Here is a 17,237-nt window from a genome sequence, read left to right on the forward strand (position 1 = left end):
AAAAATGACATTTTTGAGGAACTGTAGCCTAGAGAGGAACATCCTGGGAGAAAGCCATTTTGAAACCAGAACTTAGGAGCAGACACCACTCACGTGCCTTCCCAGCTAATAGAGGTTTTCCGGACACCATTGGCCACCCACCAGTGAAGGTATCCGATTGCTGATGTTTTACCTTGGACACTTTATGGCCTTAAGACTGTAACTGTGTAACCAAATACCCCCCCCCCTTTTATAAAAGCCAATCCATATCTGATGTTTTGCATTCCAGCAGCATTCACAAACTAGAACACTTCCTATTCCCGTGAGACCCCCCACCCCAGGCAACCTGTACGCTATAATTTCTGACTATGAGTTTGCATATTCATTGATATTTTCTTTGTAGTTTCCATGGGGCTTAAATTTAACATCCTAAATCTATAACAATCTCATTTACTTTGTTACCAACTTAACTTCAATAGTATATACAAACTATATCCTTCTGTACCCCCACCTTTATGTAGCTCTTATCATAAATTACATGTTTATACATTATGAGTTTGAAACAACTCATTTATCATTACATTTTATGCCTTTTAGATGCTGTAGGAAGTAAAAACTGGAGTTACAAATCATACATATAATAGTACTGGCTTTTATGTTTACACCCATTATTATTCCTACTAGAAATCTTTATTTTTCATGTGGCTTTAATCAAATGTCTAGTGTCCTTTCCTTTCAACCTGCAGGACTCTCTTCAGTAAATCCTTCAGCTTTTATTTATCTGGGAATGTCTTAATCTCTCCCTCATTTTTTTTTTTTTGGCAGGTTTTATATTTTTAAATTCAGTTTTATTGAGATGTATTCACATACCATACAATCATCCACAGTGTACAATCAATTGTTCACAGTACCATTATAGAGTTGTGCATTCATTGCCACAATCAGTTTTTAACATTTTCATTACTCCAAAAAAAAACAAAAAAGAATAAAAATAAAAGTAAAAAAGAACACCTAAAACATCCCACCCCCACCCCCCATCCCACCCTATTTTTCATTTAATTTTTGTCCCCATTTTTCTACTCATCTGTCCATACACTGGATAAAGGGAGTATGAGCCACAAGGTTTGTACAATCACATGGTCACACCATGTAAACTACATAGTTAAACAATCATCTTCAAGAATCAAGGCTACTGGATTGCAGTTTGACAGTTTCAAGTATTTCCTTCTAGCTATTCCAATACACTAAAAGCTACAAAGTGTTATCTATATAGCACATAAGAATACCCTCCAGAATGACCTCTCTACTCCATTTGAAATCTCTCAGCCACTGAAACTTTGTTTTGTTTCATTTTGCTTCCCCTTTTGGGTCAAGGAGACTTTCTTAATCTCACAATGATGGGTCCAGGCTCATCCCTGGGAGTCATGTCCCACGTTGCCATGGAGATTTGCATTCCTAGGAGTCATGCCCCATGTAGGAGGGAAGGCAGTGAGTTTACTGCCAAATTCTCCCTCGTTTTTGAAAGACGATTGTGCCAGATATTGAATTCTTGGTTGGCAATTATTTTTTAAACTTCATTTATCAAAAAATTAAAAAAAAAAAGACATTTCAAACAAAACAAAACAAAGAAATAAGAAAAACAACCTAAAATAGCTACATTGCTTCCAACATGTTCCTACCATATCCCAAGAAAATTAACAAACCATAAAAAAACAAAGGAATAAGAAAAACAAATAACATAAAATAACTACATTGCTTTCAACATGTTCCTTGGTTGGCAATTTTTTGCATTCAGCACTATAAATATGTCATCCCACTGCCTTCTTGCCCCCCGTGTTACCAATGAGAAATTGGCACTTAATCTTATTGAGGCTCCCTTGTATGTGACATTTGCACTTCCATCCTGCAGCTTTCAGAATTCTCTATTTTTTGCATTTGACAATTTGAGTGTAACATGGCACAGTGTGGGTCTATTTTGGGTTTACCCTGACTGGAGTTTGTTGAACATCTTGGTCTTTTGTTAAATTTGAGATATTTTCAGCCATTGTTTCTTTGAATATTCTCTCTGCTTTCTCTCTTTTCCTTCTGGGAGTCCTATAGGCTCATATTGGTTTGGTTGTTGGTGTTCCAGAGGTTCCTCAGGCTCCGCTGACTTTTCTTCATTCTTTCCTTTTTCTGCTCCTCAGATTGAATTATTTCAACTGTCTTATGCTCAAGTTCACTGAATCTTTTTTCTGCCAGCTCCAGGCTGCTGTTGAACCCCTCTAGGGAATTTTAAATTTCTGTTCCTGTGGTCTTCAGCTTTGTTTGGCTCCTTTTCATCAGTTTCCTCTCTCTATTGACATTTTCTTTGTGTCCTTCTATCATTTCCTGATTCCTTTACTTCTTTGTTTTCCTTTAGCTCTTTGAGCATATTTAAGACCATTTTAAAAAAGTCTTTGTCTGGAATTTCCCATGTTTAATGCTTCTCATTGGTGGTTTCTAATGCTTTAATATTATTCTTTGCCTGGGTCATCGACTCCTGCTTCTTTGTCTGTTTCTTAATCCTTTGTGTAAACCTGGACCTTTTGATATTTAAATATGTTTTCACTGGAATTTAGACTCTGAGGCCTCTGTTCTTTAAGCTTGTATCCAGCTAGTGTTATGACAGAGCTTTTCTTGAGTGCCAGAATCTACCAAAAAAAATGAAGGGAAAAAAGAAACACCTCTCCCAGACTTTGCAGATTGATCTGTGCAAGTGCTCTCCTTCAGGGCTTATCCATGCAATGAATTTGGAGAACAGCTTTAGGCCAAAGCGTGGGGTCCTCCCTTATCCTTTCTGCCTGTGCTGTCTTGATTGGGCATGCACGTGGGGCCCTAGGAATTCCCAGGTTTATACACTTTGAAATGTCTCTCCTCCCTGTGGAAACATTTTCCTCATGGTCCCAGCACTGCACTTTATGTCCTAAGCCAGTAATGCCTTGCCCCAAGCAGCATGCCTTGACTGCTCTCCCATAGCATGCTGTAGGAGACCTTGGTGTGTGTGTTCTACGTGCAGGGGCAAGTTTGGGACACCGAGTCCCTAAGACCATCACCAGACAAATTGGGCCCGTCATACATGCCCCTTGTATGTGCACAAGGGGTACTCTGCTCCCTGTGGAACCGGGACCAGGGATCCACATGGGAGTGTGTGGGCTCCTCTCTGAGCCAGTTGGGGGGTTGGGGTGTCAGCCAGGGCGCTGGGATATCTTACTGCTTTTAAGTAGCTTTTCTCTTGATTCAGTGCTTATCCAGTTACTACAGTTCTTTGATTGTTTTCTGGAGCCTGAGAACTGGTTCCAATTCTTGCTGATTGTGAGAAGCTTCTATGGGGGTTGGAGCCCTGAAGCATCTCACCCTGCCATCTTGATCAGGGCGCGGACCCCTTTTGTCCAGACAACTGGATTTTTAACGAACTTCCCCACTTGATGATAGTGTGGCATATAACACAGTGTGTCAGCTGTTTGTTTATATGGGAGAGAGGCACAGTGTTACCAAATTTCAAAAGTCTTTTCTCATTTTCACAGTTGGTTTAGCTGGACCTACTTTCATAACCGTTTCTGTTCTTTTTTGGACAGTGCCCTTTGAGAGACAATTATCTAACCTTAAGAGTTCACCCCTCTGGTGATCAAAGGTCAATGGCAGAAGAGAGCACTGTCCTTCTCCCTCCATCACTGCTGTTTCCTTCTGTGGCCTGGCTGGCTTCCAGAGCCCATCTTCTTTTCTTCTTTGAGGGAGTTTTGAAAAAATGTTGCAATCCATCAGTATAATGCAGAAGGGACCCAAATGTGAAAAATACTCTGGTCCTGGTGCTTGAGTTGAAAGAGGATGTTTTTCTCTTTCAAATTCATATTTAAATTACATGAGGAAACCACCCTAGGAGACCACCATTAGCAGCCAAAAACATTGAAACCACACCCTGCCATGGACCTTCTCTGTCTTGGCCACAGCGGGCACTGGGAGCAAGGAAAGGAAGAAGGTGGGGAGAGGAATCAAACAGCAGCTTTTGTTACCATGGTTGAGGAGCGTCCACATGCAAGGCGACACAAATTTACTTTAGAGGCCATTCAAATGGCAGGTGAGAAATACTGCACAAAGATCAGAATTCAGAATAATAGAGATTCATTCTGAATCAGGCCCATGGAGCTGCAATTATTGGAAAAATCAGGAGACCTTATTATAATGAAATATGATTTCTGGTTCCTGGTTCATGAATCTTTCTACTACCAATTTACCTAGGTTTATACTATTGAAAAAATAGTAAAATGTAATCATTTCTAGTGTTTTTTGTTTTTTTCATTTAATATAAAGTTCCAGGTCTCACATTTGCCTTTGACCAAACATTGAATTCTGTATCCTCCTGAATTAGCACTTACTAATCTATGTCATTTTCCCATAGCATCCTTTCCACAAGTGTGGTATATGTCCACTGAAATATGTGAACTTATTTTAAGTGGTACATGGTCAAACAATTTTTAATAGTTAATTATTTACATTAATGTGTATGGGAAAATATGTAAAATTACAAACCAAGCCCTTGATTTCATGGGAATTTTTGCTTAGCACAAGGCTAAAGTAGAAAATAACTTAAAGATAACATCATAAATATTTACTAACAGGATGGTAAGAGGTCCGTGCTTCCTTGTGGAAGTTGCTCTGCTGGATTAGCAAAGCTGGTCTCTTTCCCAATTCTGTTGGGGGAGGAGGAGGAAGGAATCTGATTTATGAGCCTGGGAGAAGACAGAGGGCAAGCTCACTCAGCCCCTACCTCTGTGTTGGACTGAAGACTGTTCTCTGCCTTCCAGCAATGGGCCTGCCCTTGGGGGTAGAAGGCTCGTGAGAGGATGGGGAGAGGGGTTCTTGTGTGATAGACCTACAGTTATCCAGCTGAGTCAATACATAGGTGAATGTGTCTAATTGAGGGGTGAGATATTAGCAAGCTTACTTTGCTATAGCTCTAAAGTCATGTTCGCCAATCAATATTATCAGTAATAAAGATGATATTTTCAACTTTATATGTCTGACTCGTAAGAATTATCTCTCAACTGGTTCCAAACTCAGCTCCCCCCATCCCGAAACTTCCACAGTGTGTGCAGCTATGAAAGGAATGAAAGAAATATGGGAGTGTAAATTCCATGAAGAAAGTAAACATGGGCTTAATTCATATCTGTATCTCCAACCTACCAGAGTGTTCTAGCTACTATGACTGGGTGACAAATTACCCCAAAAGGTAATGGTGTGAAGCTACCATTTATTATGCTTACAATTATGAGGGTCAGGAATTCAAACAGGGCCCAGAGGGGAGAGTTTTTCTTTTCTATTCTGTGATGTCTGGGGCCTCAGCTGGCAGACGGGAGGGCTGGTGCTGGAGTCATCTGAAAGCTTGTTTATTCATGTGGCAGGCAGCTCATGCTGGCTGCTGGCCAGAGGGCTCAATTGCTCTTCACATGGACCTCTGCATGTAGTCTCCTTGCGTGGGGTAGTTTGGACTTACAGCATGGTCGCTTTCTTCCCACAGTGCACGTGGAAAGAGAGAGAAGGAGGTAGAAGTGGTATCCCCTTTTCTAGCCTACACTTGGAGATCTCACAGCATCACTTCTCTGCCACATTCTATTCATTGAGGTAGTCATATGTCCCACTCAGGTTCAAGGAAAGGGAAAATAGACTCGGCCTCCAGATGGGGAGTGGAAAGGTTCTAGAAGAGCACGTGGAACTGGAAATATTACTGTGGCCATTTTAGAAAATATAATCTGCTACACAGAGTAACAGGATATAAAAGAAATTATCTTCCTCTTAATATATTTGTATAATTCCCCTTGTAAGAAGATCCTCCTACTAAGCCATTGCTTGTGAGGTTGTGGGTCTGTATACCCATTTCTTGTGACAGTCTACTCTGGATAGTTGACCAACTCTGAAGAAAGTCTGTCCTTCAGTATGGAAATGAGAAAGGGGCAGGGATGGGCATCAAGGTGGGTGACTGGGATAAAAAAAAAAATAGAATAAGGCCTTCAGGACAAGCTGTTGTGTGGTAGAGGTTAAGATGGCACTTGACCTGTGGAGATAGGCTGGAGTGAAGTAAAAGTGAATCTGGGGGAGAAGTTTGTGAAATTGTCCTAACCCTGGAGTGAAGCTATTGTAGGATCAGTATCCACATATTAAAAAACTTTGTATTTTCTATAATGTCTTAAATTTTTTTGTAATCTATTTTGCCAATATCTTCTAATGAAAAATTTTCAAAGACATAGTTCTCCAAAATTCAGCTTGTATATAAATAACTAGAGTTCAATATTTGTTTATAGATTTTTTTTAGATAAAATTGAAGATGCATTCATTTTAGTATGAGCTAATTTATTTTTGTGTTGAGATAACAATACACTCAAGAGATTCAAGGAAATCACCTTTATCCTTGCTTCAGCCAAAGTATTGAAGGGGAAGCTGCATTCCCTGGGACTGGGTCCTGTGGTGGCAGCAGGAATTGGAGTGGAAGAGCCTCAGGAAAAGTGGAACTTGGGGGCACAAGTGAGAGCTGCTTGGTTAGGTGGCCTCACCTGGACGTGGCGTTCATGTAATAAACCCCAATATCCAGCGATCGCTAGCCTGAAACCTTAGATCATCATACTATTATTGAATATCCTCATGACAAAGTCTCCAGGCCCTACCAGCATGATTTTGGAGCATAGCCCTTTCCGAGGAACCCCAGCCTTTTCTGAGAATGCCCAGGATGCTGATTCAGATGTGTGCAACAAGTCCCCTCTGTTCTTCCTAGCTGCTTAGCCCAATGCTGTTGCCAATGACTCTTGGAGATCACGGGTCCATGGTCCCATCACTGCACCCCCAACTCTGGCCTTAGGGAGAGAATACTGTGGCCCCTTGGTGGTTCCAATCTAAGCCTTCCCTTGATCCCTCACAGCCCCGCAAAGGCCAAGTTGAAATGAACAGCAAGAAATAATGGAAGGTTCAGGAACAATGAAATGAACTATAGTACAGACACTCATGGTACTGCTAGACTACACTGATTTCTCAGAAGCCTTAGGTTCAGGCCTGGTCTGGGGTCCCTTAAAAGGCCTCTTCAGAGTTGTGCCCCTAGCCTGCCTCCATGCATTGAAAAAAAGAAAGAAAAAGGAACTGCCTTGCCCCCTCTTCAGAAGTGTTCAGGCTATCTCCACATTTTATACCCTTCTACTGGGAAAGAAGAAGCCATTTTTCTCCCCACTCCAGTCTATAGCCAGCTTTCTCCTTATTCCCTCAGCCAGACTGCGTCTTCCGGAATGGCTGAGAGGAAATGGGCACTCCCTTCAGGAAAAGCCATCTCCTTCCACCCCCACTAGGATGTGGTCTGGTTCTTTGGCTCTAGTAGAACACTTGGAACATAAAACAGTCCAACATCAACACCTTCCCAAAGTTTGGCTTATTCAGTCTGGAACAACACTGAGAGAGGAATGCCTACAACTTCATTCCAAGCTATGTCTATTTCCTTTTCACAGTATCTTCTGCAAAGTGAGGTGAACATAAGCCTGTCTTGTCTCTCCTTTAGATATCTGCAACTGTGGGCTTCAGCTTGAACATGAACACACACACAGAACATACAGAGAAAAGATCTATTTATTCCAAAGTAATAACAAAGTCTGCAGAGACATAAATCCAGTCCATGTCACTACTCAGAGCATTCAACTTATCTCAACATTTACAGAGTGGTAAAAGACATTACAATTTTACCCAAACCAATGAGAGGCTCCTGGGTTCTTTGATTTATATTCATATAAGGGCCATCTGAAGATATTTTTCCAAGAACAAGATAGCCTTCCACAAAAGTAAACTCAGAAACTACTTGCAATTTTTAAAACATGGTTTTTCCCAATTTTTTATTGTCATCAAAATTTTCAAAATACCAGGACATCAGACCACTTATTCAGCCCTTCTCTTCTAAAGACTTGAAGGCTTCTAAGTTTATTTAACACATTTACAAGAGGTACTTAACTACCTCTTTGTGGATGCTTATGTACATTTTTAAATCTCTGTTAAGTGCCTGCTGGCTGCCAGGAACCAAGAATGACTTATAAACTACCATAAAGATAACAATATAGGAGTGTACATTTTCAGAAGGTATGACAGGAATATCCAAAAGCCTGCAGTGGCTCACCTGATCCCTGGATATCATTGTCTTCTTTTACAATTTCTGTGCCCAAGATTTGGACCTTTTTTGACTTAGAAGATTCTTGCCCTGGAGTCCAGTGGAGTGCAAGTCTATGAATCTGAACCTAGCCTTGAAGAAAACTTTTAACTCAGCAGTTTGCTCCATTAGCTAGGATCTTATCTAACATTAGAAGCTGTGCTATTTTATTTTCTGTGAATCAAATTAATTCCAATTCTTGGCCAGCATCCTACCAGGCTGGTGGAAAATTCAATTTTAGTTTTTATTGGAGGGAGCCCCTTCCTGCTCTCAGGATTACCCAAAAATTCAGACTTATGTGGTGCTGAGAAAGTAAATACCTGTAGCTTTAGTATATCTTGGTAGTCACTGATATGCCCCTTGCTTAAATCTGTATGATCCCTCGGAAGGCGTCTGCTTTGTGCCAAGGCTGGAGGTACTGGTGCCCAGAGTCCAGCCTTCCTAGGGACACCATAAATTCACTCTTTTTGAAATGCTTCCAGGGAAATGGGACACAGATCCTCATAACAAGAAAACACAAACTATTCCAGTGTGCAGAATGTCCCTTTCCACTTAGCTACCACCCACAAGGGCATTAAGGAGCCAACTCCCTACCACACTCCAACCCCTAAACACCTACCATAATCTCTTCAATCAGTTTAGGTTTTTGACAAAACAAAGGCCAGTAGGAGAGAAAAGGCTGTCCTGAAGCAACTTCTTTGGCCCCTCAGGCAAGGGAACACAAAGCCTGACTACTCTCTCGGAATGAGAGATGGAAAATACAACCAGGAAAAATCCTCAATGGCTCATAATCTTTTATATTTCTGTAAAGCAGCAAAAAACAAGACATGAATCAGTATTCTAAAACCAATTGTTTGTCTATGACTCACTCCAACTGGAATTAGTTGGGGCCCACTGAACGGAGCTCTGATTTAGAGGCTAGCCAGTACCTCAGGATCCTGTTATCTCGTACAGATCGAACTCAAACAAGTGCCTGTGGCAAGTGCTACAAAAAAGTGATAATAAAATTCTGTGGGAGCCCCAAAGTGGAGAAATTTCTTCCCTCTGGGGAGACTTCTGAAAGAACTGGTATTTGAGCTGGGCATTGGAGAGGAGTTGCTATTTCCCCAGAAGGCAGAATACTGGAGTAAAGTGCATTTTAGGCAGAAGGAAGCAAGAGAACAAAGGCAGTGAAATAGGAAAGTGATAGGTGGCTCAAGATCTGACTGGAAAACTTGGCTCAGCCGGGGAGGGGTAAATGGGGTAGGTCGGGGAAGATGTAAGGGTGGTCACAGCAGGCGCTGGAATGTTATCCTAACAAATTTCTCTTATAGACTTTGAAATGAATGCTAGGAGAGGAATTTGAAGAACTCACAATACAAAGACTCCAACTCCCTGTTTTACATAGCATGGCAAGGGCGTAAAGAGGAGTGCAGGGTTGCTGCTAGGTGAGCAGTCTCTGCCAACTCCTAATAAGCCCTGACGGGAAGCACTTGACCCCAATTTCTTAGTGACTTTGGCCTGTGTGATGTTTAGGTTCACGTGTCAACTTGGCCAGGTGATGGTACCCAGGTGTCTGGTCAAGCAAGCACTGGCCTAACCATTACTGCAAGGATATTTGTGGCTGGTTAATAAACCAGAAGGCTGGTTTATTAAATCATCAGTCAATTGGCTGCAGCTGTGACTGATTACATCAATGAGGGGCATGTCTTCCACAGTAAGAGACTGCAGTCAGCTGGATTTAATCCAATCAGTTGAAGACTTTTAAGCGAGACAGATAGAGGACCTTCACTTCTTCTTTGGCTGTTCTGTGAAGCATTTCCTGAGGAGTTCGTCCAAGTTGCCAGTTCGCTGCCTGAGGAGTTCATCAAATATCTTCATCGGCGTTGACAGTTTGCTGCCTGCCCTACAGAATTTGGACTCGTGCATATCCACACTTGTGTGAGACACTTCTATAAATCTTATATTTGTAGGTATCTCTTGTTGATTCTGTTTCCCTAGAGAACCCTAACTAATACAGCCTGTTCTTGATTTTTGTGCTTGGCCTTCACTAGGTTACAGGATATCAGAAAAATCCCACTTGCCTCCTGTTACAGAGAGCTATAATTCTAGTGGTAGAATTTTGACATCAGTTGGGATTGATGGAGGATGTTTAGCTCTTGGAGCTTTCCTTGGGGGTCATCTATGAGTCTATCTGTAAAGTCCTGTGTCTTTGGAGTCATGGAGGTGTTTTATAAGTATCATCAGTAAAGGAGGAGAAAAAAAACTTACATAAAATTGGTGTTATCAGGTTGTAAAAAGGGTAAAAACAACAACAAAACTAAAATCATGATTCCATGATTAAGTTGCCATGATCTTTCACTTAATCATTTATACATTCATTCAACAGATATCTATTGAGTTCCTGTGTAGTGGAAACCTGTTGATTTTGCCTGCCCAGCAGCTATTCCCAGCCCACCCCCCTTTCCCTTTTTTTCTCATAACAGAATTCTGATTTTCCTTGGTGACCTCTCCACCACACCAATCCACTTGATTTGGTGGAGCTAGTTCCACTCCGGACTCCAGAGACAAGATCACTCCTCCTTCCTCCTTTCCTTTCCCTCTCCACCCCCTAGTGCTTGGGTCAGGGGTGGGCATGTGACTTAGAGCTCAAATAGCTAAATTCCTTAACTCCTATGGAAAGATTGTGAAGAAATAAGCCCCCATCCTGCCAAAACTGAAATTGAGAGGCACTGTTGTAAGACTGGAAACTATCTTAACACCACAAAGGTAGGCTTTAGAGCTGAGAGATGTGAAGAGCAAGATAGAGCTCCAATAAACTGTTTGAACCCCTGGATCCACACTTGCTTGGTTAACCCCCTGGATTCCACAGTTATATGAGCTTGTTTTGTTCAAGTCAGTTTGGGTCACAGATGGTCTCTTGTGATTGAATGAATCCCAACTGAAACAACCTAGAATACTGATACAGTGTTATGTGGTGTAACAATGAACAAAGTCCCAGAGTTTATAACCTGTGCCCTGTGATTTAAGTCAGAATAAAGCACAGCCCAGTCCCAGCCTTTGACATGTCAGAAAAATTAATTTGTTCCTCTCAGGAAAAATGACTCTTCAATCTGGCCTGTGTATCTCGGGAGTATTTTTATTTTTTTTTTAAATTATGAAGTCAGGATCCAGTTGACAGATTTCAGACAGGAAAGCCATAGTGTCATCATTACGTAGGTCATGTTGACTTTCTGTCCTTGCTTAATGGTTTTTCTCTTTCGCCAAAGGTTCAATATGTCCTGAGCAGAACTGGCATCTATTTTGGTTATTCCATTACCAAATTCCATTTGTGTATCCTTGGGGAAAAAATTTCATCTACATGTGCTTAAATGTTCTCATCTCTGACAAAGGGCAGGGAAAAATAATATCCCTGCCTTACCTTAAAGGATCTGTCTGTTGTGCCAATAACACATAACTGTATATGCCAAAGTACTTTTAAAATTTAGAAATTTCAATAAAAATGAAAGAATAAAAAAGATATATTTAAATAGTCTGGGAAAATCCTGTCTTTATTTGAAAAACCTTAGATACAGTGTGGTGCTGGCAAATATTTAACAAGCTCTCTGGGCAAACAAAAGCTCAGATTTGTAGCATGGACTGATTTTCATAATGAAAATACATCCACCATAGCCAATTTCCATCTACCAATCTGCTTGCAAAATTCCTGGATATTAACAATTGAGCTCCTATAAACCTGCACCAGCACAACATTGCTTAGGTAGTTGGTTAACTTCACCTGCCTGAATGTCTTCACCTATCAAAAAACCCATTTGGCTAGATGAGTACCATTATTTTATATTATCAGTCAAAGGAATCGTGTATAAACTCATTTAATCATACAAATCTCACTGAAAAGGTGCATTATAGTGTTCTATTGTAATGAGTTTTTCTTTAGGCTATGGTATGCCTAGAGGGGCTCTTGACATTGAAGACTACCCAATCTTCAGTTCCACTCCTCATACACAAAGAACTGTTCTGGTTGTGCTTTTAGGTAAATATTTTATCTCACTACAAGATATGGATATGGGTATAGATATAGAAATTGTAAGCCAGATGACCCTGTCCTTGAGCATATATAAGGGTGCCCCTCAGACTACTGACTTGAGCTTAAATCGTATTCAGTACATCTGTCTTTTTAAAGTCTTTGTAGGAATTACTTGAAAAATAAACAAAATGGCCGTCATTAAGCAACACATGAGGCATGTTTTCACACAACACATAAATCTACCACAGCTTCTCCAAACATACAAAAAGCTCAGTGATAAGCAGCATAAACACAAGTCAGGAAGGCGTCAACTCTCCTATTGAGATTGGGATGGAATTCTAAATTGACCATGACTAGATCATTAGAATTTTTACTAACACATGGACTTTCCTTCATGTTGCATTATGTAATCTATCTGTGAGTGTCAAACTTCCAGCAGCATTGGAGGCATCACATGAATGCAACTGATCAATGAACAGAGTGGAAGTAGCTAAATTGGTTGAATTGAAGAGCAAGGACATCAAGTGACAAGTTCTGCACTGAAGGGGAACTCTTGATCCAGGGGCAGCTTGCCATGATGTTCTGTTGTTATCTCATTTCCTGGGGGCTGAGTTATCTTGTTTGTTTTGTAATAAAAAAATTCATCAAGTGATATATATGAAATTACTGCATGTACAAGGTTATTCATTGTTTCTAATTTATTCATTGTTTCTAATTGTGAAAGGTTGCAAATAACCTAAAAGTCTATCCATCAATAGAGGGCTGGTTAACTAAACTATGGTGCATTCGTAAATGGAATACTATGCAGCTGTTAGTACAAACAAATGAAAAGGGACTGTTTATATTCTGATATGGAAAAATCTCTCTGCAAGTACCTAACATTGACTTTAGAATGTAGCCCCAAGTGTAAAAAATGGGGGAAAAAATAAATGAGGAAACACAAATGGTAATATTGGTTGTCTCTGGATGTGAAAACTGAGTCCTGGGGATAAGGAGGGAGGGAGACTTGACTTTTCACTATATAAAATGCCTTATGCATTTTCTGTGATCCATATGTCTTACCTATTCTAACGTGCATGCATGCATGCACACACACATGCTCTCCCTACACACACACACACACACACACTTTTGGAGAAAACTTCCACCAACAGAATAAACAAAGTTGTGAAAGTCTGAAATGTTTTCCATGTTTTCAGAAACAGAGAGAACAGATCTTGTGAAATGTGGGGACGTGCATCTGACAAGGTAGCTCATGTCTCTGATGTTTCCTAGAAACCCTGATGTTAGCTCTAAAAGGTTGATTAGTTGCCCAACATGCTAATGCCTGATTAATTTCAATAAATGAAATTAAATAGGCACAGTTTCTCACATGCATCGATTCATCAATGGCAGTGTTATTTAACCTGGAGTCTATTAATCTTTTCTGAAATTGTATGCAAATTTGTTGTACCCTTGCCTTTTCTGGAAAGAAGTTCTTTAGCATTCAGAGATTTTCAACGTGGTCAGTGACACGATAAAAGGCTAAGCACCATTGCTAAATAGTATAATGAATGCTGCCCCCTCCTATGAAACATTCTTAAAGTTCATCAACTAGCTTAAGTACATGATTAACGAACCCACACCAAAAGATTAGCCTCTGACATAGAGCTTATAAAAAGTCTGTGACTTAAGAAAACAATCCTTGTAATTTCCATATGAATAAAATTAATTTGGACACCTGATCTTGTGACACAAAGAAAAGACTGCAGCATCAGGGTACAGCAATACAAAATTATCACGTGAGGAGACTGAGGTTTTATTCCATTTGTTTCATAAATATTTATTGAGCCTCTACTATGTATTAGGTGCAGTGTAAGTGCTCAGGATACAGCAGTAAATGGACCAATGTCTCTACCCTCATGAGGCATGCATCCTATCAGTAAGATTTAGACAATAAAGGATTGGAAAAAGAACCCACACTTTTCAGATAACAATAAATGCTTCAGTGAAATTTGATAGAGAGTACCTGGAGATTTCACTTTGAATAGGGTTGTCAAGAAATCCTCTCTGGAGAGATGGCACTTCTGCAGAAATCTAAAGGGCAAGAATGAGCCAGCCATGTAAAGGGACAGGAAAAGGTGGACTCCAGGTGGAGGGAAGAGCAAGGACAAAAACTAGAGCAGGAGGTGAGATGGGAGGTACTGGGTTTGAAGGTGACATTGGGACCCAGCTCCAACCCAGCCTTTCACTGCACACTCCCCAACCCTCGCCCCTGACACATACACACACACACACACACACACACACATACACACACAAGGCTCATTCATCTTCCTCTTCTAGCCTCAGGTTTTTACCCTCTTCTTTCTTTTATATCCCATCCATCCTTTAGCAACCAACATGATTCCAACCTTCAATGTTCTCTCTCCCTCCTATTAACGATATTTGAACCCTTGATGCCCTCACTGCCATCATGTGTGAAACACCTCATTGACTCCAGCAAATGTTGAGCTCCAAGAGAAGCAGCTCTCCTGCCCCTTTCGTGCAAGTGGTCACAGACAGGGGCAAGTAGGGCCAGTCACGGAGGCAGGGGCAGGCAGGATGGCCAGGGCAGTCATTTGGAATGGGCCTCATTTTCACAAGGATCCTCAAATTTATATTTTGCCATTACTGCCACACAGAGTTGTACCTCATTTGTGTGCTTTAAAAGTGTTGTGTGTTAAACATTTAAAATATAATGTAATTTTGCATGTTTTTTTTTTTTTTAATATAATCAAAACCACAAAAAGTGGTAGTGGTTCAAGCTTCTCTTAGCTTGAAAGGCTGGAGTGTAAAGAGAATGAGTTTTAGAGGAAGGTTGTTTGGGATCAAATCCTAGCTCTATAATATCTTGGCCAGTTAACTTTTGGTGTTCCATAACCATGGTGAGCCTCAGCATCTCCTTTAAAGGAATAATAATAGGACCTTCCTCCCAGGTTAAGAATCAGATATCATAAACATCATATGTAAAGAGTCTTTAGCATCAAACAAATTAAAACCACATATTCATGTTGTCTGCAATGTAGTTGAATTGTGTTTTACTCCAAAATAGAATTTTATCTCAGCAAGAAATACTCTACTACTCTCACATTCTCCTTTACCCTTGGTAGTAGTGAAAATAGTTTATGACCCTGAGAGATATGATGAAATAGGACAAGTGAAACTTAATTACCGGTTTGACTCCATTTGGCTACATGACTTTTCGGTTTTTCCTTTTTTTTTCTTTTTTTTTTTACTGTGCTGGAGACATAGGGACAATCTTCCCAACCAGAGCTGCTAACTGCAGACTCAAAAAAAATGTTTTACATATACTGAAGCACCAATGGTTGAGCAGATTTTCCTCAAGAACACAAGCCCTGTTAAATTAGCTCATTAGTGTACTTCAAAATGATACTGAGCTCTTCTATTAGAGTCTAATTAGAATAATTCATGACAAGACAAAGGGAGGAAGGAACAAAGTCCTGACACATATTACAACATGGATGAACCTTGAAAACATTGCACTAAGTGAAATAAGCCGAACGCTAAAGGACAAATATTGTATGATGCCACTTACATGAAATATCTACAATAAGTATATTCATACAGACAGAAAGTAGATTAGGGGTTACCATATACTGGGGGGGAGGGAAGGGAAATGAGGAGTTATTGCATAATGGTTGTGCTGGTTTGGATGTATTACATCCCCCAAAATGCCATGTTCCTTAATGAAATCTTGTTGGGGCAGTCATATTAGTGTTGATTAGGTTGGAACCTTTTGATTGTTTCCATGGAGATGTGACTCAATCAACTGTGGGCAAGACTTTGGGTAATTTCCATGGAGGTGTTGTCCCACCCTTAATGGGTGGGTCTTAATTAAATCACCAGAGTCATATAAGAGAGCTGACAAACAGAAGGAACCTAGTGCTGCAGCTGAGAGACACATTTCGAAGACGGCCATTGAAAGCTGATGCTGACATTTTAGAGAACGCCATTTTGAAATGCAAACTGGGAGCAAGCAGATGCCAGCCATGCACCTTCTGAGATAACAGAGGTTTTCCAGACACCATTGGTCATCCTTCAGTGGAGGTACCCTACTGTTGATGCCTTACCTTGGACACTTTATGGCCTTAAGACTGTAACTTTGTAACCAAATAAACCCCCTTTATAAAAGCCAATCCATTTCTGGTGTTTTGCATAATGGCAGCATTAGCAAACCGGAACAATGGGTAACGAGTTCCTGTTTTGGATAATGAAAAAGTTATAGTAATGGAAGGTGGTAATGGTAGCACAACATTGTAAAAATAATACAATTGAATATTATACTTAAAATGGGCCAAAATGTCTAATTTCATGCTGTATAAATGCTGCCAAAATTAAAAAAACAAAAAACAAAAAACACAACCACCACAACAACGTTAGTGAAGGAACTTGAGTTGGCCCAGAACTAACCATTGACTCGTTATTGTAATGGCTTAGTTCTAGCCTAGCTCCACTCCTTCATATTTGGAAATTGTAGTTACTTATACTTGTTTATTGCAATGGTAACAACTCCATCTCTCCTTGTTTAAATCCTTAAATTGTTAGGCCAATAGGCCATCTGATCTCCTGCTCTATGCTTAGCAAAAAACTCTCTTTGAAACTCTGATGTCTCAGGAATTGGTCATTTGAGTGCACCAGGCAGAGAACTCCCCACTTTTATTCATTATCAATGATTTGTTAAATTCTCAGACTGCAAAAGAGGCTAAAATTAAGAGATTCACTGTCAACCTTTTGTTAATTCCTCAGAATATATTTAGAGTAAGAACATTCAATCACACAAAAAGCTCTTTGTAGAGACTGAATATGTGACACACAGCTCCCCTTAATCAAACCAGAAAGCATCCAAGAAATTTAAGGGCTCTGCCCTCACCACTTCAGTAAACATCAAAAATAGAGATCAGCTTGTCTAAGTAATATCTGTGCACAGATATTGTCTAATGGAGTGAATCTCCATGATATATACATAGAACAAGGTTCTTCATAATTTTATGCCAGCAGAAATACTGCCAACTTTGAAAGAGA

Source organism: Choloepus didactylus, chromosome 13, assembly GCF_015220235.1.
Source record: "Choloepus didactylus isolate mChoDid1 chromosome 13, mChoDid1.pri, whole genome shotgun sequence".
Lineage (NCBI taxonomy): Eukaryota > Metazoa > Chordata > Mammalia > Pilosa > Megalonychidae > Choloepus > Choloepus didactylus.